At 32.8% G+C, this 27,631-nt stretch overlaps 1 pseudogene; it reads left to right on the top strand.

Annotated features, from left to right (window-relative positions):
• Window positions 1-5,595: 5,595 nt before the first annotated feature.
• Window positions 5,596-27,334, top strand: LOC149557766 (uncharacterized; annotated as a pseudogene).
• The last annotated feature ends 297 nt before the right edge of the window (window positions 27,335-27,631 follow it).

Here is a 27,631-nt window from a genome sequence, read left to right as displayed (position 1 = left end):
ATGTGGATTTTATCCCACATGGACTGTGGGAAAGGCCCACAAGTTCTTTAAAAGAACTAAGCCATAGTATTCATTCCAAAGTAATCTTCACCAGTTGAGGATGGCCCCGCTCACTAGTGGAGAAATCAGTTTGCCAGAATTGTGGTATGGCTTCCCACTGCGTTTCTAGGAAATTAGGTGTGCTCGGCAGTGGAAATTTGTAGGCTATCCTACAAAATATAGGTTTTATGGCTTGCTTTATAAATATAATATTCCTGCAAAATAATAAATGTCTAAAATTGCAAAGCCGGGGTCTGACAACCCAGCTCTATAAAAAAAAAATTCTTTATGACCAACTCGACTGGGCAATAAATTTGAAAAAATAATTCTAAAAAATATAGAGAAATTACAGAGATAAAAATAATGTAGATCCAAAAATTAAATAATTAGATCAATTAAATGACCATACCTGAACTGCAAATTGGGGCCTTCGAGTTCTAATTTGCAAAAAAAATTTCCTTACGATCAACTTTCTCCCAAAATATGGAAATTTATAGTAGATCTTCACCAAATCAACGTTCTGGATGTAATGGTGAGGTCAAATCTGGCTCTAGACACTCCTAATTTTTATAGTACTTAAAATGCGGGTTGAGGTGTTGAAGCATCAATGGTCTCAAATGGCTATGTGTAGAGAATCTCCCTGATAGCTCTGATACCATGTAAGAATTTGGCTTAGGCCAAAATTCACCCAAGACCAAGGAACTCAAACAAAAACACAACTGTAGACCAAAGATAGAGTATGATCAAAATGACGATATATTCATTCAATATACCATATGCTATATCAATAGTACACTAGGAGTGCCTATATATAAAGGCCTCTAGAGAGCTTCTAAAATGCATAGAATTTAGTATCATGATAAGTCATACAACTAGGCACATGTCCACCAGATATGGGTTATCCTCCATTAAGCATGAAAGTAAGTGTGATGATGTGAGGATAAGCCTACAATGGTGTAGCATGCAAATTAGTGGTGTAGACAACATGTGCTAAATTAGGAGTGTGAATAACTGTGTTTTCAACATGATAACTTAGTGAATGACGTAAACTCCAGTGTTGTAGAAACCATGTGCTGAATTAGAGTTGTGTACTTCTATGAGAGTACACAAACTCCTGAGTGTCTCACCTAAAAATATAATAAAATAATGCATTAACCTAAGTAAATTTAAGTGTAAATAGTAAATACTTATCTACACCAACACTTTTGATTTGGTTTATGGCATACAAGCTAGACTTCCATAGAATAATTTGAAGTAGATGTATAAATTTGTTCAAATTTATGAAGATGATGTCATTGATGAGATGCAACTCAGGATGGATGATATCCTACAACTAGAAGAAACAACAAGAGATTCCTCTATTCAGAATGCCAAGTTATAGTCATAGATGAAGCATTTATATGACAAGAGGGCTATTGAGAGGAAATTTGGAATAGGTGATATGGTATTGATGTGGAATGCTAGGATGAAAGATAAAGGTAAGCATGGTAAGTTTGACCCTATCTAGGTTGGCCCATATAGCATTTGTGATACAAATGGTGAAGACTCATATTTTCTAAAGGACTTAATAGGAGATATTCTTGAATTTCCATTTCATGAACAATTCTCGAAGAGATATTTTTCTTAAAGATATTTGTTTTTCCATGAATAGTAGTTTTAGTTTTTTCGTATATATGTGTATCCTTTGATCTTTGTATAGTTTCTTGTGCATAGTTTTGTCCTTGTTGCCTTTGCTCTCTCAGAAATTGTTAGTCTTTAAGGAAAGTTTATTTTGTGGTCTGCTTCTCCCAAAAATTATGAGCCCTCATTTGAATCCAGTGAATTCAATGTCCCTAGACAAAGCCACTATTGGCCTATATTCTTGTATGTGCCTTATCATTGCCCCATGAAAGAAAAACCAAGGCCCTTTGTGTTGATCTAGTAGTCCTAAATCAAAACCCTAGTTGAAATTCCTAAAGGATAGGTTAGAACCCTCATTTTGTGCCCTAATTTTCAAAAGGGTTAGTGTTTTAGAATTGGTGTGGGAGTACATTATATCTTAAGTTTTTCTTTTTTCATAAAAGATAACTTTATTTTACTTTCCATGATTAAACCCTTTATTTTCTAACTGATTATTAATTAGGGTTGTATTTCTTGTGTTTGAAAGGATGGTCTTTGTCAACCATTGATCTAAAGCAAGATCAACGAGTAGTGCTTGCCCACATAATGGAGATGCAAGGGACTTAAGTAAAGTGAGGAAGCACTATTGCGAAATGTATCCCGAATGATATCATAGCCGTGTCACACCATAATTTCCTAACATGTTCCACTTTTGTGCTTTCTCATTGGTTGTTTTAGGAAACATGGGTGATTCTTTGTGTAATTTTGTTGCATCGATGATTTGTGCTAAATCAACGATCAACACTTTCCCACTTGATGAAGTTGATCAAATATTAAACAATGCAAGGAAGTGTCTTATTGACACCTATCTGAGATGAAGATGGGTGAGGTACCACTGGCGGACCCTAAAGCACCTTATGGACACATGTCCATGTTGATGCCAATGCCACACTTTGTGAGATAAACCACCGCTACGAACAATTGTTCTCTTTCCATAACACAGGTGCCATAATTTCATTTGTTATTTTTTCTGACATGGTCTTCCATAACATCATATTTCTCTACTAGTGATCTTGAATCGATCAATGGATAGCACTTTACCTCTTGATGAAGTTGCACAAAAGTTAAATAAAGCAGCTAAATGCCTTACTGACATGTGTCCATGATGGCATCATCATTTCTATCTCATACTATCAAAAGGGTTCAGATTATGTCATCATTGATCTTTCAAAGATCAATAGTTGGTGCTTGCCTACTTTGTGAAAATGATTGATAGATAAGTAAAGCAGGGAAGTGCCTATCTGACTCGTGGCAAAGCATGACATTCTAGACCCACTTTTTAGAATGTAGTAAGGAGGCTGCTTGTGTGGCAATTGTCAAAGTGTATTATTCTATGTGGGTATTTTTTATTGGCTGGAGAAGCTGACTGGTGTTATATTGATACAAAATTGTGTGTGATTGTTGATCTTACCAGGATCAAGGGTAGGTTCTTACCCATATTATGGAGCTATAAGAAATTTAAGCAATGCAGGGAAGTACTAAATTGACCCATGATAAAGTGGGACCAACTGCAACCAAGGTGTGCTGACATGTGACAGGCTGGAAGAGTTATTATACTAGTTGGATTACACTTTTTAACATGTTGTTGTGAAGGTGTTTTATTTTCCTGACTGTTGATTTGAGGGAAGATCAATGGCTGATGCTTGCCTGCATTGTCAAGATGCAAGAGATTTACATAATGTCGGGAAGTGCTTGTTTGACACATGACCAGATATTTAAAGCCATAAAGCAATTTTGGATTTTTGAAATAGGGTCATCCGATGTAATGAAATCAATGGATAAGATTAAAATCTAAGTGCAACATGAAAATAATGGCTAATGGAAGTTAATGTTGCTCAGAGCTCATTCGTGTGATCTCAATGGATGAGTATAATTTGCAAATATGCCATTATTGAATCACAAAATTGCAAAAGGTTATTAGAGCACAAAGATTTTCCAAACCTAGGACACAAATTTTTACCAAGTGATTCAGTGAATTGCAATGAAATTATATAGAAAAGAGGCACAATTCAGTGAGTAAGTACTTTGCAACCTCTAAAAATTAAGGAATTGGTGTTGTGTGAAGCTTAGAGTTTTCAAAAATGCCTCCATGAAAGGAATTCTCTGGACATACCGACTATCTCAAGAGGTCTGTCCATGACAATTTTATTGAACAATTTCCCCCATCTATACATGAAATACTAGCAAGAAGGGAGTTTATTCCAAAGAACCCTAGGTTAATAGTTGCATAAGGTTTCTATAATAAGGAAAATAATTTGAGAGATGCTTAGATTTCCATGGAAGGGTTAGAATTTTTCAAGAAATGGTTTGTTGAAAGAAACTTGGATACCCCTTTAAGTAATGTTTGGGAGTTTGACATCGGAAAATTAGTAGTCCTCGGGGTTTTCTTTGATAGTGATTTACTGGTTGACCTAGCTGATAAATATGATCAAATTACTAGGTTTGTGAAAATTTATGTTGGTGAGAATTTATTTAGGGTTTCTCCTGAACTTATTCATGAGGTTTTCAACCTCAACCCTAACCATGTTATGCACGAGATCATTGACATGGATGACATTTAATAAAGGTATTATGCACAAAGAGTGTACCTGAGAGTAGGGCCTATGCAACAACATTTCACTAGGATTGGAAACTTACCTTTAGTCATACCCTCTACCCCAGAGCCACTGATGAGGAAGTTTTTCAATCCTAGGGCTCAAGCTTTGTATTTTTTCCTTTGCCAAATCTCGGGGATGGATGAAGGGGAACACATCCCAGGCTTTATTATCCTTATCATGGCTCAAACATTATAGTTTGGAATGAGTAGTATTTTAGATTTTGTCTCTTTCCTAGCAAAAGAAATTCACAATGGTTTGGTAGGGATATCAAAAGGGGAGGTAAACAGACCCTTTTGCTAGTACTCCTTGCTCATCCATGTATGTCCTTTCAAGTGAGTTACCTTTTTCTCTAAAGTTATGGAATTAGAATTGACAAGAGATGGTGAAAAGTTACTAGTCCAATTGTGGAGTGTTGATATGACTGGGGAGGCCAGAAATGCCAATTTTGTAAGGTTTGATAGGTATTTTGCATCTAGGCTTAGATTTTTTTATAGAGAGGATAGCCCTAGAATCCCACAATCACTGTTAGAATTGGTCAGACCCAAAGACCATGAAAATGAGCTTTTGGTTATAATCCCATATAATGCTTCTACAGTGATTAAAGTTTATGGTTTTTTGGGGAAGCCTCATGTTTTACCTTTCCATGTGCCATTGAAGATAGGGATAGTAGAATTGTTGTGGCAGATCAGAACCATTAGGGAGAGAGACATGATTGGTAAGGGTAAAGGAACTTTCTTCCCAATTGTTACTTTGGCACATGATTTTGTTTTTGTGAGGAAAGGATGGAGACATCTCAGTTTATTTTTGAAAAAGTACAATATGGCAGAATCCCATGCAATGTGCATTGACCTAGAGGGATTCTTTGATCTTCTGAGAGAAAGGACAAAAGCCACCCATATCATACAATAGGTATATTTCCCTAAAGATGTTATTAGGAATATCTTCTCATTATAGGAAAAAGAGGTGAGGAAAGAAAAATGGATAGTATTCAGAAAAGTTTTGGAATGCATCAATAAAATTTGACTCTGATTATGATCCTTCGAAAGAAAAAAAATATTAGGGAGCAAAAATGCATGTGTTGATGAATAATTTTGCTATAATAATGAAAACCATGAATGAGAAGAAGGCTACATATGTCAAAGCTTATCTTGACAGAGTAGTAGACGTGTAGAGAAGAATAAACAACAAAATGATAATTGCTCCTGGTTAGTATACATTGTAGAGGAGAGCAGGGTATGTAATAGGTCAAAACATACAATAGATTCTCCCTCATAGAAGACCAAGGCCAAAGAGCCCACCTATGGCTAGTGCTCCAAAGAGGCAGAAACTGGAACAAGGATACTCTTCTCCTGTAGAAGAGTATTCCCCAAGTCAAACCCCAATCAGAATAGAGGATGAAGCATCCTTAAGAGAGGAACTGAGACAAATAGGTGGAGAAGGCGATGTGATTGTTACTTCTATAGAAATGGAAAGAGGAGTGCCTCAAGAGCCTCCTGCACCCTCCTTAGACCTCATAGTTGTTGATTATCAAGGTAAGGAGATAGACCCAATAATTGCTTAAGCTTCTCAGAAGTTTATAAATGATGAAAATTTTGTTAACTCTAGGGCTTTTGCACAATTTTTATGGAGAAAGAATATAGGAAATTTTGAGAAGGTATGCAAGAAAATAAAGGCAGAGTAGCCTAGCAAACCAAATTTTGTCATTAAAGAGGAGGTAAAATCTAAGTTTTTGAGTGATTTTGCCCAGTTAACACCTGAGGCCAGGAGGCAGTCAGTTAATGAGTTGAGGGTCCTAATTTTGCTTGAGTGGGACATAGCTAATGCTATGATCTTTGACTCAATTAGGAAAGAGAAGAATGTACAATATAAAATAGAGGAGGAAATATTGTAGGCACATAGGGGAAACAGATTTAGTGATGACAACCAAGCCTTAGTAATCTAAAAAAAAGATAAAACTAGAATGCAAGAGATTTCTAGTGCAGATCATACTGGTACTCTTACAGTATATAGGGCTGATGAAGTGACTAGCAAACAAATTTTTGGAATGACTTCAAAAAAGGTAAAATTTGGGAATGTGGTGTCTGGAAAAGAACAAAGTAAGTTCTTAGAGATGAATGCTAAATTTGAAGAAGTTCTAAAAGCCTATGAGGATAGGGAAAAACAAATACAATTACTAGAAAATCAAGTCTCTCAAATGGACAAGCAAATTGGGAAGAGAAAGGTGGGAGAATCCAGCAGACCAAGAATTGTATACCCTAGGCCACCAGTTGAACCATTCAAGTCAACCCCAATTGTTGAAATACCAAACACCCCACAGAGGCTTGAGTTCTATATTACAAAGGAATATGAAGAGGAAATGGACAAATTAAGGGAGATGCATATAGAACTAAATAACCAATATGAAGAAAAACGTAGGCAGGCTATTATGTACTTGGTGGATAGAATTGAATGGCCATCATTTTATGATCAATTGGGTAGAATTGTAGCTATTTGGGATGAAATAAAAGGGGATGAAGATAATTTGAAACCCATTGTATAGAAGTGGAGTGAGAGGAATAATGGTATCACTGTTGTGTGCATATCTATCATCTAATTGCCATGTCATCAAATAGAAAAGATTTTTGATTTGCTTAATAGGCTGGAGGATTTTGATAGTAAATGGGTTTCTATTTAGAAAAGAATAACAATTTTCCTCTACAAGTATATAGCTAAGAAGTTTGATCTTTTTCTTAGTGCTCTCTAAAAGGTTGATAGAATAAAAGAAAAAGAAGAATGGAAAAATGAATTAGATGAAATATTGTGCCAAAGAATGAATAATGTTATAAATGAGAAGGGGCATATACTATGGGCAATTAACAATGAAGAGTTGGTTAAAGTGCAATTATTTTATAAAGCCATCAGAAACGACCTCATTGAGATAGAAGCAGTTGGAAATTCTATAATAAAGGTACAAAGGGAAGTCCTAAACTTTGATTGGCCTAATGACACCACTTTCAATGAGTGGAAAGATCATTTTTTGTCTATAAGAATAGATGATAGAAAATGATGGGGTAGAGGAAGATGCAGAGGTAACTATTACTCTAACAATACATGATGAAGATAATGATAACCCCTAAGTAGAGGTGAGCTTGCAGGTAACAAAAAAGGACACATCACTTTCAAGCCTAATAGCTACGTACTTAGAAGAATTAGAGTGACATGAGAAAAAATCATTGATTCAATAGTTTTTGATGTATAATAGAAAAAGTGACCCACCTAAAAGGAATATTATGATGTAAAAGCTTTCTTGTTACACAAATCTTTGTCCTATTATGGTTGCCTACAAAATGTAAATATCTTTGTCAAAAAGGACAATTTCAAATTCTCTATGCCTAAAGCTTGTTGCATCTCACATTATATAAGTGAGATTCCAGGGCTAGAGAAAGGGTCCGAAAGCTTGTATATTTTTTTCTTTTTCAAGAAAAGTATGGTCGGTCCATTTGTGTGTAGTTGTTTTGAGTTTACTTTCAATTGTGTACTCTCTAATGGTATATAGAAATGACAAAATCAGCAAGATATTCTAGGCTTTTCATTGAGTTTTTTTTGGTCATTGTATCAATCTTCTAAAAGGATAATACAAAGGGGTAGTTACACTATATTTGTGTCACCAATTTCTGTCTCCATTTTATGAGTTTGTTTACTTTGAGGTCATTTGAATAAGGTTTAATCTATTTAATGCAATCTTGATGGGTTGTATACTGGTTTTATTGTTGCTTTTAATTCAAGGAGTTATGGAAATGCTTTAGTAAATCAGTAGAGTTTATGAGTTTATGAAAGGGATATTTCATAAGAATGGAAATGGGTGATTACAATTAATAGATTCATCTACAAGTTATTTGAATTAGATCTCCCACCAATAGTTAACTTTATGCCCAATGGATAAGGCACTGGTCACATAAATAAGAAGTGAGTGAGAGTAAATTCTACCACTACATATCCAATGAATCATAAAATTAAAATCAATTTTATTTCATTTTGTTCAAGGTTGTAAATGCTGGTTAGCACTCGTTTATATCTAATTTCTGAGTCTTAGATAGCTAATATTTTCAGAAATATTTGTAAACCCAAGGAGAATTATGACCAAATCTACTTATAAGGGATGTATGTAAATCTGAAAATGAGAAGGATAAACTGTGTGTATGTCAAGGATAAAAGATGAGAAGCAAAATCAAACTAATATAATTCTCATACAATAGTATTGATTTGAATCATCCCCTAAGTATACCCATCTCGGTTCTGTAGACCCTAAAGAATAGAAAACCAATCTTGGTTTTGTTGAAGTTGGATCCAAGTGGTTTGCATATGTAATTGTTAATAGGAAGTAGCTAATCCTTAGATTATGTGAGTATTATCACTTTGGTATTGAGCATTTTTTTGTTCAGTAGTTTTTAAACACCAACAACACCCTTGGGCCTTCCCACACAACCACCATTGTGATTGGAAAACATACATAGGTGACTTCGATTAAAGCCCCTATCAAAAGGTGGTAAACCACCTTGATGACTTCGTTCGAAGCCTCTTTGGGCAAAGACCCAAAAAAGGGCTTTTCAAAAAGCATCTAAAAATGGAAATTTTCAAATTTGTTCTTAATATCTATCAATCTTTACTCTTTGGAGGGCTCAAACAAGGGCCAAATAAGTTTAAATTATTGAAACTAAATTTGAAAAAAATGTTTTCATTTTAATAAGCTTTCCAATGAATATATTTTAAGCATATATAATGTCCATTGTGATGTTTTATTTTTATTTCTTTTGAAATTTTTTTTGTCATTTTAGAAATCTCCATTTCAAGATTAAGGAAAAATATAAAAGTAAAGAATAATTATTATTCTTTTTAAAATGAGCATTAAAGCTATTGTGTTAGCTTTCTAACAAGTCAAGAAAAATTTCATTTTGATATATACAAATCAAGTTATATTGATAAAAAATAACCTATGTCAATATTATTGTTAGTGTCATTTTGTCACTAAATAAAACCAATAGGTTTTTTACAAAATTTAACAAAGCCAACAGAACTTGTTAGATATTGATGTTACTATTCTAGCCTTGAAATAATTTTGTAATTATCATACACACACACACACACACACACACACACACACACACACACACACACACACACACACACACACATACATACATACATATATGTATATATGTATGTATGTATGTATGTATGTATGTATGTATGTATGTATGCATACATACATACATACATACATAAATAGATATGTGTGTGTGTGTGTGTTGATCAAAACACTATCACTTTTAAAAATATGAAAATGGACTTCAAATGAAATTATTAAAAAAAAAATTTAAAAATTGTTAGAAACTAGATAAAAAATGCTAAAAATCACTAGTTTACATCATCATTAAGTTCTTGACAATTTTTTAGTAATATGCATTTGATAATGAAGTTTTAAGTATGAAAATTGTATTATTAATTAAAAATATTTTTTTAGAAAATACTTTTCATTTAATAATATTTTCTTAAAACAATTAATTAATTTTGTAGTTAATTATTTTTATCATTTATATTTATATTTTTGAATAACATTAAATAAAATATGTTAAATAATTGAATAATTAAAAATAATAATTAGTAGTAATTAAATTTAAAATTCAACTATTTAGGCCTCTATTTTTAAAAAAATCTCAAATCAAATGGTGTTCTTGGGAATTCAGTGTAGGTGCACGTAGGTTGTGGTGGTGGAGGAGGTGCCAGAAGCTCAGGTGGCTAGGATCTTCAAGCATGCCAATGAGTAGGAGAAGGATATGATCATTATGTTGTTGGGAGTGGATTATTGGTCTAATGGTCACGTTCATGATGACAAGGTAGTCATTGACTTATTCCAACCTATAATATAAATTGTAGGCCATCCTATTTCTGAATATGGTGTGGCTAGGAGAATGATTACTAAAAATCTCTATTTGGAGGTGATGAATGCACTGGATCTAATAAATACTAACTTGATTGGAGGGGGTCTTCTGAGTGTTTACTTTCTTGAAGTTGAGGGAAAGAAGAAAAAGATGAAGAAGGCTTGGTCACTTTTCAGATCTGGGGTTGCAAAAGAATATGATTTGAGTAAGTTTGAAATATTTTCCCAAGAAAATGATGATCTTTTCCTAGCTAAAGTCTATGCCAGGTTGATTTAGTCGGCAATGAGATTGGATACCTAGCTCATTAATACGATGGGTTTGGTCTATTGGGATGATATGTAATGGAGTGTTAGCTTGTTGACATTATTTATTTTCTTTCTTAGTAATTCAAAGGGTACTACCCCCTAGGCAGAGCTTACCAAAACAAATTAAAATTAAAATTCAACATATTGTAACAATAGATTGTGTAGAGGTTTAATAATAAACTTTTTGGATCATAATTCCAATCCACCATTTTTTTTAACTTTATTATTATTTCAATTTTTATAAACAAATTGATTATAAAAGTTTATTTTTTAACAATAAAATTGAAAATTTGAGGATGAGAAAGACATGCAAGATATATTTTAAAATTCTCAAAAAAAAAAAAAAAAACTTGTATTTTTTTCATTAATATTAGTAAATTAAAATATTTATGTAAAATTTATATAATAACTTTGTTTATTATCTAATATAATTTAACTAATATATATTGTATATATATATATCTTAATATATATTTAGCTTAAGTACTACAACTCCTAATTTTTTAGATTTTTTTTATTGTTATCGTGTTAATGAATTTGCTGACAACTTAGTATTTATTATAGATATTCTTCTAAAATATCTTTTTTTTTAACATATTTAGAAGTATGGTTTGTAAATTAATATATGATGTAGATTTTAAATTATTTATAATTTTTTTTAACTTTAAAAAAATTAATACACACGTTATCTTATTATGTTATTTTCTCTCCTCCTATGATTAAATTAAGACTTTATGTTGTTTAAAAAATAATGAAATTCAAATTCATTATAATGATTTGATTCATTTTCTAGTGAATTATAACAATTTTAAAATCAATTATTTTGAGCAATTGAATTATTTTTAAAAATATTTTATGTTTGGAGGATGATTTTTTAAAATATTTCATCATATATAGATCAATGGTTAAATTTATATTAGCTAATCATTTATTTTATTATATATTTTTAGATTTATTTATATAAGTTACTATTATCTAATATAAAATTATGAATTTAAATATATGGTACAATAATATATATATATATATATATATATATATATATATATATATATATATATATATATATATATATATATATAAAAGATACAATTCAAATATAATATTTATATATTTTACTTTAAATATTTATTAGCAATTTTTTTTAAAATAAATGAGATTTGAATACTTTTCCTATTGTAAAGGTTATATTATTAATGCATTATTATTGAATTTAATTATAGTAATTATAAAATAATAATTTTACAAAATTAATTTATTTTCTTACATATTTTAAAATAAAAATAAAATATTTATTAGAAAATAGTATTTTTAAAGAAAAATTGAAATATTAATTTACTATTAGTATATTATTTTAGAAATACAAAAATCAATTTATTTTCATAAAATTAAAAAATATAATGAAATAACATATAATATATATATAATTTTTATAACTAAACATCTAAAATAAAACAAAAAATAAATCACATTAAAATTAACCATATAATTAGCCGATAGGCTCTCCCTATGAGGTTGCTTGCAACTGGAAGTTGTCTCACACCAATAAACCAGGTTGTTTTCCAATAAACTAGCTTGTTTCTTGATCTGATTTTCCAATTGTTGGTTAAAGTGATGTGATGGGGACTTTAATAAACTCTTTCATGAGATCTGGTAAATGGCTCGAGATTCGCATGCCAGTTGTGAGACCTACAAGACATTAACTCGGCCATGCCTTATTAATGGCGTGAAGTGATTGTCCAATCCCTTTTCTTGCATCAAGTTAATCTATGCAAATAATATCTTTGTCATAGGGTGTAGCATATGCTTCTTTCCTCCTGTCATTTTCCTAAATCTAATCTTATTCAACAAAGCAATGATTTTGTGTTTCTTGAGAGATGTTTACTCCGAAGGTGTTCCCTATATGAAGGTGAGGAGCTAAATGTTGCATCCAATGGTGAGAAGTTGTGTAGGTGAAATGACTGCCATTGAAGTCATCTGCAATGTTGATTCATTTTGATGTTTTTAAAACCAATCTTTGGTGTGCATTTTCCCTACTTCACACGTCAAACTCATACTTTTTGTTTTCTTTCCATATTCTTCATTCATAAATAACCCATTTATTGTACCCTTTGGAGCTATCAATCTATGCCACAATCTACTGGGCCTAGAGGATGTTCATTGACTAGTACTTAAATATGACAAAACCTAATTTTTGAAATCGAAGGTAAAAAAATACAAAATAGGACCAGATGACCATGGAAGAAATCCCAACCATTCAACTATAGAGGACTCTAGGAATTAATACATGCACTCAGTGACTTGATAGGCATGGGGTGGAGATATTTGAAGATTTAGGATTTAAGAATCATGTTAAAAAATTTCAAATTTAATCTCCAGCTACTTCAAAGCGAACAGGTATGTAGTTACAGAGGCTACAAAATCAATTTCACTTAAGTAGCCATGGAAGTCTATACGAACCATTCTAAAACTTCTCGCAGCTATCCAACACGCATGGTTGTAAGTTAATGAACTTGGTAATTCTATAATGCGTGAAGATCAAATGCAAACCAGCAACAAGAGTTTCATTACGTTCTCTAAATGTGGGCACAAGAAGCTTAGAGTTAATAAGCACTATGGTTGGATATGCACGGAATGGAGGAACCCCACTAAAGTAGCTCTGGTTGAAGACCAATGAATGTTTTGTATTGTGATTCTCACAAAAGCTATGGTGAAAGGGGTGTACTAAGGAACCCTTTAATGTTTACTTTGAATGTGGACACTAGCAAACAGAAATCGTGCCTCAACAATTTATAAATAGTTCTTAGCAGAGGCATTCGCATTTGGCAAGATATCATTAGAAATCATGCCTTATCTTCCATTTTGTATATGTCAACACAAATATAAGCATTCTTCATCATTCTTGAAACCTTTATTTAGGCTTAGAAGAGAATATAATATTGCAAGCTAGAAGTTAAATATCTCCTACTTATTAAGAACATCTATTTACACTTTGTATATGTCTAGTTGAATATATAAATTAGTTTTTAAATAAATTGATTTTTTTTGTTTAGTATAGGTTGATGTTCTTTAAGTAGTGGACATCTTTCACAAGAAGTCAAATCATAATATTGATAAAAGGATTTAACTACTCATAAAACATGGGTTAATGAGTTTCACTAAAAAACTGCATAGTTAAATTTTAATAGCAATATCACAATTTAACTTGCTCTCAAAATATCTCCTACTTGTTAATTGATGAGCTTAGGGTGCTTTGTAATGAATGGTTAATAAGGAACAACTCTTGGTAAAGGTTTTGCAAATGAGGTTTCAAGCATGTGGGTTCAACCATGGAGGAAACTTCATTTTTAAGTAGACTTAAGCTAGAGTAGTACCAGATGGGTGACCTTCCTAGAAGTCCCAATGCTTGACCTCCATGAGCATCACCTAAATCCAATGAGTGCTAGGTGTTTCATTCATTTCCATGAGATATGGGTTCATTTTCATGATAGATGGGTTCATGTGAACCACAACTCATGAAACATAGGTCAACAAGTTTAACTAAAAAATTATTTAGTTAAATCTTGATAGCAATATCAACAAATTTGTATTAACAAATATTAATTATAAATCATTTAAAATGTTAATTTATTTATATATAATAAATTAGATATTGAGAAAAATGTTAGATATAATATTGTCCATGCAAAATTGGACTTATAAATAGATAGATTTTGTAAAACATAAAATTACATGTTAACAAAAGTCCTTTTATTTTATTAAAAGTTATTATATTGAGAAAAGTAGGGTAAATCATGGAGGAAACATTGTGCTAGCATTGATATTTCAAGTGAAATTGTAGGTATGTGGAAAAATGAGGGATGTTGGTTGGTCAAAATTATGTAACTTAAATATTTCACACTATGCATAGCAGTGACTTAAGTGGAAAATATTAAATCATTTTTACCAATGCGTATTATTTTCAATGGATTAGACATAAGTTTGAAAGCATTTATGTGTTGTTACCCTGCAAAGGGTGAACAAAATATCAAGAGCTCTCATTTTAGGGGAACCTAATTAATATGTAAATATTTTCAACTGCATATGAATGATTTTAAGTTTGTAATCTTATAAAATTGATCAATCTAATGTTTTAGATGCATTTTACAATGTAATTAGTAGTAGACGAATAAAGGATTTATGTTTGTGTTTATTTTTTATTTGTTTAAATCTCTATTTTGGGTGCTCTAATTTCCCTATTTTTCAAATCAACAATTTGCCCCCATCACCCCAAAAATGAATTGGAGGTTTGATGAGGTGTTGCAAAGAATAAAGGAAAAACTCTAATTTTTTTGCTAGAACAGGAGGAGAAGGAACACTTTTTAAATGTTTTTAATTCTCTGAGTTGTGCTATTTGATGTTATTTCAAAAATATATTGTTGTTTGATTTTACAAACCCCATAGGTTGATGCTTGAATGTGCTTTTACAAACTATTGAAGGCATGCAAGATCTTAAGTAAAAGGCTATTCTCAGAGCCATAATAGCAAGTAAGTTACCTTTAAAGAGTAAAAATTCTCTCTTCCTACAAGCTCAAAACTTATGTATATGCATTGCCAAGAATAAAGGCCACTACTTTTGACCATCTAGATTACACTCAATGTTAAGATGAAATAAGTGAAGATCTATCCAAATTGGAAAGTAAGTCAAAATTGTCAATTAAATTTTTTTGAATTACGTTTGATAGAGGAAGGGATAGAAATATAAAGGTATATATTCCTCTCTACATTCATCCATCTTCCTCTTGTCTTCGCATATCTCTATACCCCTATATAGAGAGACATCAAACATAAATATGTAGATATGTACAAATAGATGTGAATATGAGCAGAGATAAAGAGTGGGAGAGAAAAATAGAGGAGATAGATGGAGTGAGGGAGGGAGAAAGATATATGGTCTTCTCAATGGGGGATATATCTATAGAGATAGAGAGAGGTGGAGAGATAATAAACTATAGATAGAGATAAAGGGAGACATGGCAAAGGAAACTTAGAGATGTAAAGATTTAAAGGTATAGGAAAGGGGCAATGGAGAGAGATGGATGGATAGAGAGAGAATCATTTGTCTAGATGTGGAGGGTGGAGAGGCATATATAGATAGAGATGAATATAGAGTGAGAGGATGGAAGTAAAATGATAGATAAAGAGATAGATTGAAGGTAAAAGTGGAAATATATCTAGGGAGATACATAAGGAGACATAGTGTAAGAGGGAAATATATATAGCTGGTACAATAGATTGATAGAAAGATAAGGAGATATAGCAAGGATGAGAGGGAGAGATGAACAAAAAGACAAATACTTATTTAACTTTCCATACAACTATGGTGTACCCATTGCATGCTAAGGTGTGATTGCTAGTTATTACCACAATGGCAAGGAAATTGAAATAGGGTGTGTAAGAATCTCCTTCTAGGAATCTCTATCATCAACACCAAATGTCAGTGGAAGAAATTTTCAAACATTTTGAGGCCTAAATTATAGAAGCCCTAACTATCTGTAAGTAACCCAAACCTTAGTTTGAAAAGTTTGATTTTTCACATAGCATGATATGATATTTTCTGGCTAGATTGTTAACCAAATTTCTCATTCGTGTTCATTTTCTTCAATCCTTCGACATCCATGTAGTCTAATCCTATTTTTTCAGCCTCTTCTCAATGTTGGGCATTGTCGAGCATGTGGAGCTTTTGCTAAAGCGCTTATCCTTCGAAAGATCATAATTACCCAATCTACAATTTGATAGTCTCCACAAATTTTCTCTTCTTATGGTTGCTCTCTCCCATCAAGATTGTTATCGCCTCCCTCAACACATCGCTCTAAATCTTGCTTGTGGTTGATAAACAACCGCCCTTCTCCTCCTCTCCTCTCCGCTGCCATATGAGCTTTACAAAATTGTATACATTAGAAATAAAATTTAAATATTCTTAAATAACTATGATGGTTTAATTAAAGATAGACTACTATTTGAAATGGAAAGAAAGCATGGGAATAGTCAAACACCCTATTATTGAAATTTAACTCAAGACATCACTATTAATTAAAATTACATAAATTTTAGTGACGAATGGATAATCTAGTGCTGTAGATGTATGCTACTTTTTGAAGTAATTGTTATTTGAATCAAGTAAGTCATGGTAAATGAAATAATTGAAAGGTAAGCTTTGGCTGATTTTGGTGAAAATGGCAGCACAGATATATATCCAATTTTAAAAATAAACTAAATAGTAATGACATAAATTTTGTCCCCTAGGATGTGTCCATTAGGGTTTGGATGAAAGTTCTTTAAATTAATGTGAAAAATCCCAATGCTAATTATTCTTTAAAAACAAATACGTTGGGTTTGGTGGACATTTTTCTCCAATTGAATTGACGAGATTGTTTGTGTGTTGAATTGAAATTACAAAGGCTTAGAGCGGTTGGAATGTTGGTCTTTTTTATCGTATGAGGGGCTATCATTTTTTAAAACCAAGTAAGACTTCATCATTGAGTTTATTCTTTAGTAGTAATGTAAATGATTTTTCTTGTGATTCCTTTTATTCCTTTTTACAGATTTTCAGAGGTACATATATATAATAATTTGAATATCTAAAACTCCCCCAGCTTTTGTCATTTCTTTGTATTGCCAAAAATTACACACATTCATCTCAATATATTGTTGTACAAAGAAACAAGAAAATCAAATGCGGAAAAATAAATAAAGTTTGGTTTATTCTTTCTTGTAATTGATATTATTTGAGTATTAATGCTGAAATGAATTTATATGTAGAGCAGAAGGATCTTAACATGAGATTTATCTTAGTTTGAGAGATATTGGGAAGCGTAGAAGGGAAGGTGTGGGCCATAGCCATCGTTGATTCATAACTAGTAAGATATCACAAGTGAAAAGTATCTGTAGAGAAACTTGTCTAGTTCAATGCAAAAAACAAGTTATGATAAGCATAGCCTCCAAACCAGCAAGCATCGACTAAGGCAAAACCTGCTAGCAAAACACAAATTGACAAATTATCCATCAACAAAAGTGACAAAAATAAGATGATGGTAACATCAACTAGAAGGGGTGCTCATTGAAGTAGCTAGTAGGGTAAGCACATTTGATATCTCCTTCACCTTCCAGTTTCTTATAGCTTATAGCTACAACTATCTTAAGACCACCATCATCACTAAAAATTTTGCATGATTGTTCAATTTTGGAATTCTAGAAAAAAGTTCCACTTCAAAGAAAGAGGTCTGAAGGGTAGTGCACTGTTAAGTTTTATGCTTTATACAAATGGAGATGATACTTACATTGAAAGAATATATGGAAGTGGAAATATATTCATTTAGTACATGTATAAAAATATATTTTAAAACTCTTAGTTCTAAATTAGAAAATAAATATTAACTAAGGTAGGCAAATGTACTAAGATTAGTGCAGTACTATCAGCCATTCCTACCTACCCGCTTTCCTGCCTCCCTCTTTCTAAGCAGAATCTTAAGAAATTTGAAACTAAGATGAGAAATTTTCTATGGAACGATAGGGATGGAGATAATAAGTGGGCTCTCATCAAGTGGAAGCATATCTATAAACCTAAATAATTAGGGGGATTAGGGGTCAAAAACCTTCAATGGCAAAATGAAGCTTTAGGAGTGAAACTTATTTGGCATCTCTACAATGAACATAACCGTAAATGGGCTAAGATACTCTATAATAAATATCTCATCGTAGAGGATCAACTTTCAATTTTTAGAATTATTTCTCCTCCCAAAGGATCAGAATGTTGGAACTTCATGATAAAATGTCGTAGTCTGATTTGTAAATTTCTAACTTGGGATGTAGGCTTGGGTGACGAAGCCCTATTTTGGGAGGATTCCTGGGATGGTATTCCACCTCTCTCTCTCCATCTCAATAACCCGACCCTCAAAAAAAAATTAACGACCCTTTGGGGCAATAAAGTTAAAGACTACAAGATTCTGTCAAATGTAGAAGGTTCACCAAAATGGTCTTGGAAATCACTCAAAGGACTAGGTTTTGAAAAAGAGATAACTGAAAGCTTTGATAAGCTGTTGGAAGGTAGAAAAATTAAACAAACTAACAAAGAGGATACTCTAATTTGGGTGGCTTCCAATGATGGGCAATATATGGTCAGTAATGGCTATAGGGCTATTGTCAAAGCTCACCAAACAGAGTTTGTGGATATCCCATCACAACTATGTTGGGATTCCTCTTGTCTCCCAAAAGCTAGCTTCTTTCTTTGGCTAGCTATTCAAAAGAGGATCCTAAGTATGGATAGACTATACATTCTTGGTTTTCAGGGTCCCTTTAGGTGTACCCTTTGCCATTGCAATATTGAACATGTTGATCATCTTTTGTTTAACTATTCCTACTCTCAAAGTTATTGGAATGGCTCAGGTGGATGTTGGGCTGGTCTACACCTTTTCCAAATTCATTGGTTGATCTGCTCTTTGGCTGGCCTACAGAAATAGTAAAGGGTGTCTATAGTAAGCTGTGGAACATCTCCCCTTCTATCATTATTTGGGAAATCTGGAAAGAAAGGAATCAACGTATTTTCCAGAGCTTGGAACTCAAACCGGTAGAGCTCATGGTCAAAATTGAAGATAGTATTGTAGAATTGGTCAACTCACACTTAAGTAAATCAAGGTTAGAGGAAGGTTCTTTTTCAAATTGGGATGGCCTTATGAAGAAGTGCTGGTCTAACTTGATTAACCCCCCTCTTATCTATATGAAGAAAAGTATAGAGGCTAGGAAAATCTGCAAATGGGAGCCGTCGCCAATTGGATGGGTCAAACTGAATTTTGATGGAGCTGCGCGTGGTAACCCAGGTATAGCTGGTATTGGTTGTATTATAAACAATGAGGTAGGATCTTAGATAGCTAAAAAAGTGATGTCTATCCAATCCACCTCTAATAACATAGCAGAACTGGAGGCTCTTCATCAAAGGATTTAGTTATGCCTTAAGCTCAATTTATCCAAAGTTATCATTGAAGGAGACTCTCAAATTATCTTAAACGTTGTTAGAAAAAGATCCACCCCCAACTGGGTCCTTAATTCACATTTAGAAGAAATTCTCTCCCTATTGGATAAGTTGGAAGAGTATAGGATCTGTCACATATACAGGGAAGGTAATTCACTGGTAGATCAGCTAGCAAATTTAGGAGCAGATGGAGTCAACTCTCTCCTCGTTAATAAAAATACTCTAATTCACTCTAATATTTGACTAACTTGAGTGTATCTTTTTAGTCTATATAGTTTAATTATTTCTTCCAGTAGGATATAGTTTTCGTCTTATTTAGTGACATCACTAAAGAAGTAGTTCAGTCATCTTCGTCTTTTTTATAATTTCTTGGTAGATCTTTTTGAGAAATCTCGAGTGTGTGAAGTATATAGTCTGTATGATTTAGGTACCCTTCTCATCATTATTGCGTAAACCATAGTTTGTAGGAAGATTGCAATCTCGTTTAATGATTTCCCTCTTAGGTGATATTCTGTACCTTAAGTACTTAGCATAGGCTAGCTTTGGAAATTTCATTTAGGTATTTCTTGAGATTGTATCTCTCATGTTTGCGTCTAGAAGTTTCCCCTCGGTATCTATAGGAGAGCTCGTCTGAGATATCCATCCCCAATTTTACGGTTTAAACATGGAATCTAACATTTACGTGTTCTACGCCTATGAAAGTTGAACTATGGCATTTTGTGGATCGGTGAAACCAGAAAGGTGGAACCGTATTTTATATCCGGTGGACGACATGATGCATTTTTCTATCTGCAGAGCTCTGGGAGAGGGAGTGTTTGATTACCAATATACCTGGAGGACCAATAGTGACATCATCAGGTCCTTTATCGGATGTTTGGTAAGAGCTAAAGTAGCAGCGAATGACATTGTCAGGCTCTGTCGTGATCTTTTTGTCCCGTCATGGAGAAAGGGTCTGGAAAAAGCCGTGTTTAGCATCGATGAAAAATGGAGGATTCCCCTCCCTGAAAGGTATACGAGTCTTCCTTAAGGGCATCTGGACTTAATCACTGCTCCTCGCCGTCAGTCCTTGACCATCCGGGATAACCTAGCCTTCTATAGAGAATGGCCCAAAATGGAGGCCAGTCTGCATTTTCTCCTTCGTTGGTGAGGGATTATTATAGAAGAAAACAAAGAATGGCTCCTCAACTATCTTCACCACTTCAACGCCTACATCAAGCCAGGGGTGTCTTTCAACAATCTAGATGATCTAGTATTCAGTACCCCAAATGCAGAGAAATCAAGCAGGGTGAAACACGACTACGTATTTCCTCCCAATTATTGAGTAGAGCATCCAAACGACATGGCGGATGTGATTAATGTTTTTTGGAAGGAAGGAAAGGGCTCGACTAGTTAGATACTAGCTTTTCTGGTTAGATTTAGCCCTATAGAGATCTTTAGTGTGTATTATGGTAGCGATTTTGTTATTACACTTAATATAGCTAAGATGCTTGTCCTTCAGTTTTTAGCAGAAATGTATGGTCTGTAAATCAGTGTGATACATATAAATGTGGGGTCTGTAAATTGGTGATAAGCACTCTGCTGTAAATTGGTGTGTTAACACTTTATGAAATATATTATATAAGGATATTTGGATGAGGTTTTGTGTATTTCTTGATCTTGGATGCTTTTAGGATCCTATCTAAATTGAGATGGATTTAATCCCTTACTTCGGATTAGGCTTGTGATACATGTGAACACTGGGCAGTGCAAGGCCCAATTTACTCTGTTTTAATTTAGTTAGTAGCTTTCTTAGCTGTATATGCGATATCTCTAAGGTACGAATAAATCTTATGAAATTTGTAGAAATTAAACACTTCGAGCTTTAATAAATGCTTAATTTTTGCTTTAGATTAAGCTATAGTTTGTGGTAATTCTCATGAGGATATCATTAATCAGATGGTGATTTCAATTTAGAAATTATATAGATCTGGTACTTGGTAATCATCTAGCTTTCTCGAAACTGCTTATCGACTTTCATCCTTAGGAAATTCTTTGAGTGTATGCATACTAGGTGAAGTATCATTGTTTGGGATTCTATGTAATTCAGAATATAGTAGTAGATCTTCAATGAAGATTAGACTCTATTTCCCAAATTGAGACTAATTATTTAAAGTCAGTCAGATTTGCTTGATTGATCTGTTTGATAGCCCCCATTTTTTTCCTTTTGGTCACTGGTTCTATCTCCATTAATGATTGGTAGGCATGTAGCCTTTTGATATGGGTTCTTTAAATCTATAAATCTTTTAGTAAGCCTCCTCTATCAGTTATAGCTGGGCGATCTCATAGAAGAGGCTCATCTTCACTAAATTTGGTTAAGTTATGATTTTTAATTGTAATGAATTTTAGAAGTGCAATCATGGATCTTGACTCCATTTTTTAATCTTTATTTATGATGTGGTATTTTGTCTCATATTGTTGGTTATTATGAATATATTCAGATTTTAGCATAGTGGTCTTCTAGCAGAGTTGCCTGCTATTCCCTCTCTAGTAGATTAGCTCGCTGTCCATTTTTGGTCTCTGTTTCTTTCCTTCTTTAAACTTCTTTTTTAGTTAGGTTAGTGTTTTATGATTAGCTCTTTATCTTGATGGGTTTCTATGTGTCTTGCTCTCTTTATCATAAGCTACTAACCCTTTGTTTGAGTGTTTAGCATAAAAAATGGTTGGATGCAGGAAGAAAGAATTGAGAGATTATAATCTATCCCTTGTTCGCTATCCTAGCATCACTCGGCAGAGACTATGGATTTTTTTAAGTTGTAAATTATCAGGGGTATTCCCCAGATTATATGTAAAAATTAGTTAAATAATTTCACTGGGGTATGCCCCTTTTAAATTTGTAATAATATAGGACATTTTGTCCCGGGCAAGACTGGAGGTTTTCTTCTCTGTTCTTTCCTACTAGTGCCCGTTTGAACGAAGATATGTTTTGTAATTTTTTTTAAATTAATAATATAGATCAAAGCCTTGGCCATTTACCGATCAAAAAAAGAAAAAGAAAAAAAGAAAATAAATATTAGAAAATAAATATTAATTAGTTCTACCTTATGTAAGTGTTAAACTAATAAAATTTAGTTCTACAAAGAGTCTACTAATGTGTGTAGAACTCTTTATACTTAATTGCATATAATAGATTATATTTTCTTTTAATTTTCATAAAATACATGTTGAATAGATAAATATATTTTAGGGACTTTATGTGTTTTAATAGTGTATGCTCTAAAAACAAATATAACTTAGCTAGACAAGGGGCTTTATTTTTTGTATATAACTGTTACTCATTTGTCTAATGACACAAAACAATTAAATTAATATTTTTTTCCTATGTAATGTGTGAGTTTCAAATCAATCATAACAGATTTAAATTTCATTAAATGTCACAATATCAAATCATTTCAAATTATAAAATTTTATATTAGAAATCATACATTGTAAATGATGTTAGTGGTTTTCTTCTTTAGATTTAACATTTATTTTGGTTTTTAAGGTTATGGCTAATGCTTGATAACCTATCCAAATAATAGATCTCTCAAGTAGATATCTTCAATACAATCAAAAAGTGGCACCTACTATTGTGGGATCACCCAATGACTCGCACATATAACAACCTCACACCAAATGAATAGATTGAGTTTGACCAAGCAATACATTTGTTTGCTAGAAATGTAAAAGTATCACCACAACAAAAAAAATGTTAAAAGAACTAAATGTCTAAATTGCACTTTGTACTACAATAAATTTATATTGTAGGCTTGAGTAATCTGTTGATGATGACCAACGATCCAGAGAGGTTTTATTATGTGAACTTTAACATGTTATCTTTACAACAAACCTTTGTATCACAACTAGTCTTGTTAATGTATCTCTTAGGGTAGGTATAAGATATAGTGTATCCAATAAACTCTAAATTTCCTTAGTTGCCTTCATATGTTAAAGTAGAGCTCAATAGCTACAATGGTCCACATTGAGATCCTAGATACCCAAAAACTTTTCCAATCCAACCCATATCTTGAGGAAATCATACACAATTGCCTCTCACCATAGACTGGGCTATCACTATACACAAATCAGAAGGCCTTACCCTAGATAGAGCTACAATTTATATAGGTAGAACTAAAAGACAAGGCCTCACCTTCACAACAATCTCTAGAGTCAAATCCATCCAGCTTCATATAAATCCGTACTTCTGTTTTGAACACTTTTTAAAGATGCAATAAAAAACCCATACACTATTATTAGAAAGAAAGAAGAAGCATGTATGTACTTGATCTCTCCTACCAACCACATCTATGAAGCTACTTCTACAAAAAAAAGGTAATGCTTGACATTCTAATACTATTCCTATTTCATTTATTACATTCTTTTTTCGCTTGCTAAGTAACCCATTACTCTTTTCTATAGATTGACATTTGTTGAATTCAAAAACATGTTCACTCAAAAAAAAAGTAGACAAGTTCAAGTATGTTAAGTGACCTTTTCGATGTTTTTAAACCCTAGTTCTAGATTTTAAACCATTTACTCATATGCACTTCTTATCAACTAACACGATTTTCCTTTTACTTGTAGGTTTGTTCTTGTTGAACATGAATAAGACTCAAATTATGTTTATATTTATACACAAAAGAATATATTTAAAAACTTGTACAATTCAAACCAACTCTTTAATTGGAATGTCATACAGTAAGTAAAATTTTGAAGTTGTACAATTTTATAACCTCCAAAGAGGGTACTAGTGTGTCTATGACTGAATTCTATATAACAACTAAATTTTATGCTATCAATTTTAAATACTTCCTTTAATTTTATGTCTCTCTAATTTTGATTTTATAGAAAAAAATCTATCGGCGTGCCCCTTGCACCTCTTTCTGGTGCAAGTGCTAGTATTTTTTTTTATAACAAAATCAAACAATTGTAGAACTATCCTGCTTTGCAGCCTTGTTCCCATAGCCATCCCTTTCTATTTTTGCTCTTTCAACCATAGATTTAATAAATTTTAGTTTTCTACCCCATATGAAATCGAAATTATATTTGCTTTAATACACGAGATGAGAAAATACTGAAGAAGATGTTTTAGGGTTTTGTTATCCTCTACTTCAATATTGAGATGGTGAAAGCAGGCCTGGAATTTGACGGTTGCCCCTGCCTATCATATGATTTTTTAATGACTGCTAAATTTTTTTCTTACCTTTCATTTTACGTTTTAAAGAAAAAATCGATTGTCAATTTTTTGAGTTTTAAGATAATTTAAAAGATCATTTTAAATTTAAATATTTTATAAATAAGAATAATAAATATTAATCAATAATATGTGCAAAATTATTAATGAATAACTTAAAATTAGTAATTAGTAATATATATATAAATTTCAAATAAAAGAAGTTTCTAAATTATAAATATAAAAATAAATAAAAATAAGTTTTTAAAATTCATTATATTCTTATTTCAACAAAGATTCTGAATTAATATAAATATACAATCATCAAAATAGAAACAAGCAAAAAATAGAAACATATATAAAATAAAATAATACATATTTATCATGCATATATATTATACATATTATAAAATCACATTTTTGTATATTATTAAATAAAATGCTAAGTTGTTTATAACAAGTATTGACGGTTTACTAATAAATTTATGTCATATTGACGATTCTCTAAAATTTTAGCGTATTAATTTATACGGTCATACAATTTTTCAGCCTATTATATACAGTTAAAAAGTGCAAAAACGGCCAATACGGCCATCAAATTCCAGGCCAGGGTGAAAGAAGGTACTCTATTTTTATCCCATATGAAAAATGTCTATGGCTTAATAATGTGGTGTGGTTATGTCCTTATAATCGGAATTATATTTGCTCTAATACACGAGATGAGAAAATACTGAAGAAGAGTTTTTAGGGTTTTGTTCTGCTCTGCTTTAATATTGACATGCAGAAAGTACTCTGTTTTTGATTCCTTCCAACAGTGATTTTTTTTCGGGTCTGCTCTTTCTACCAATGAAGATGGTGACAATGCAGGACTTCAAATGGATTTGCCCCCTCTTTAAGCAGGTAATTTCTCCTCGTCATTCTTCTTCTTCAAAATTATTCTGCCAATCCTTCACAACTCAAGATCCACACAAACAGGAGAAGCACCCTCCTCACATCACCCACAAATTTAATGTTTTCCAGTTCAATCAATCCATTGATACCCTCTGTAAATCGGGAAACACAAACAAGGCCTGGGATCTTTTACATTCAGCCATATCTCAGCGCCTCCCTCTCAATGTCATATCCTTCAACACGCTTTTAGGTAGCCTTGGGAAATTGGGCGATCACCGTAGAATCAAATCTCTTCTTGTTGAAATGAAAGAAATGGACATAAATCCAGATGTTGTCACTTATAACGCTCTTATAAAGGGTTTGTGTAGATGGGGACGAATTGAGGAAGCACTTGGGGTTTTCCACGAAATGAGGCACCTTCATTGTGTTCCGAATATTGTTACATACAGCACCGTAATTGATGCGATTTGCAAAATAGGTAGGGTAGACGAGGCTCTTGTTCTGTTTGCTGGGATGATACAAGAAGGCATATCTCCGAATATTATTTCGTGTAGTAGTCTAGTTAATGGTCTCTGCAAGGTGGGAAGGGAAAATGAAGCTCTAAGGTTAGTATCTAAAATGAAACATAGTGACTGCCTTCCAAATATTGTTACATATAACACTCTCATAAAGGGTTTCTGTAAATGGGAACGAATTGAGGAAGCTCTTGGGATTTTGCAGGAAATGAGGCACCTTCATTGTGTTCCGGATATTGTTACATACAGCACCATAATTGATGCGATCTGCATAATAGGTAGGGTAGATGAGGCCCTTGTTTTATTTGGTGGGATGATACAAGAAGGCATATCTCCTGATGTTATTTCGTGCAGTAGTCTAGTTAATGGTCTCTGCAAAGTGGGGAGGGAAAATGAAGCTCTAAGGTTAGTATCTAAAATGAAACATAGTGACTGCCTTCCAAATATTGTTACATATACCACACTGATCAATGGTCTTTCTAAAGTAGACAGAGTAGATGAAGCTTTAGAATTATTAGCAAAAGTTATAGAAGATAAGCACTTTCCTACTACCTATACTTATGGTACCCTCATAGGTGGCTTCTGCAAAGCTGGAAGAATAGACGAAGCGTGCAATCTGTTTGTCAAAATGATGGAGTTTGGTCCTATGCCTAATACAGTGACTTTTAATGCAATTATTAATGGACTATGCAAAGATGGCATGATGCATAAGGCTTGGGATTTCTTCCATGATATGTCCACGAAGGGTTTGCAACCAGATGTGATTACTTATAATACTTTGATACGCGGCCTGTGTGAATTGCATGAGGTGGAAAAGGCTCAAAACTTAGTCAAAGAGATGCGAAGGAAAGGGTACTCCCCAGATGTTGTTACCTACAACATTCTGATTGATGGTTTATGTCAGTGTGATAGAGAAAAGGAAGCGCTTGCCATTTTTTCTGAGATGCAGAGCAATGGATATTGCCCTGATGCAATTACATATACCACATTAATAAGTGCATTCTGTAGATTGGGAGACATGAACATGGTAGGAAAGTTGAGGCGATGGCAGCAAGGGATTTGAAACCTGATGAAGTGACATAGACCAAAGCCATTGATGGTCTGTGTAAGGCAGGATATTTTTCTAGAGCACATTTGCTTATGGATAAAATGCTAGATGAAGGCTTGTCTCCCAATGCAGCCACTTATAGGTGTCAGATGGATGCCCATTGTTAAAAATGGTGAAATAGATAAGTCAGAAGGATTTTTAAGAAATGAAAGTGGTAGGTATTGCCCTGAATTGTAGCCTATACCAAATTGAATTCCACTTTTTGCAAGGAAAACAAACTTGGCAGGGCTTTGTCAGCGCTAAATGATAAGAGGAGAAAGGATTGCAAAAGACATGATCTTTAAAAAATGTTTTGGATTATGGATCAAATGAAAAAAGAAAGTTGTGCTCTAAGTGATGCAACTGTCTGAAAACTTGGCCGGCTGATTAAAGAAGTCAAACGAAAAAGTTAATAAACTTTGTAA

This window comes from Cupressus sempervirens, chromosome 5 (genome assembly GCF_028749045.1).
Source record: "Cupressus sempervirens isolate cs-2001-9-10 chromosome 5, ASM2874904v1, whole genome shotgun sequence".
Classification (NCBI taxonomy): domain Eukaryota; kingdom Viridiplantae; phylum Streptophyta; class Pinopsida; order Cupressales; family Cupressaceae; genus Cupressus; species Cupressus sempervirens.
Note: the sequence above shows the minus strand (reverse complement) of the source record. Positions and strands in the feature narration are given on the sequence as shown.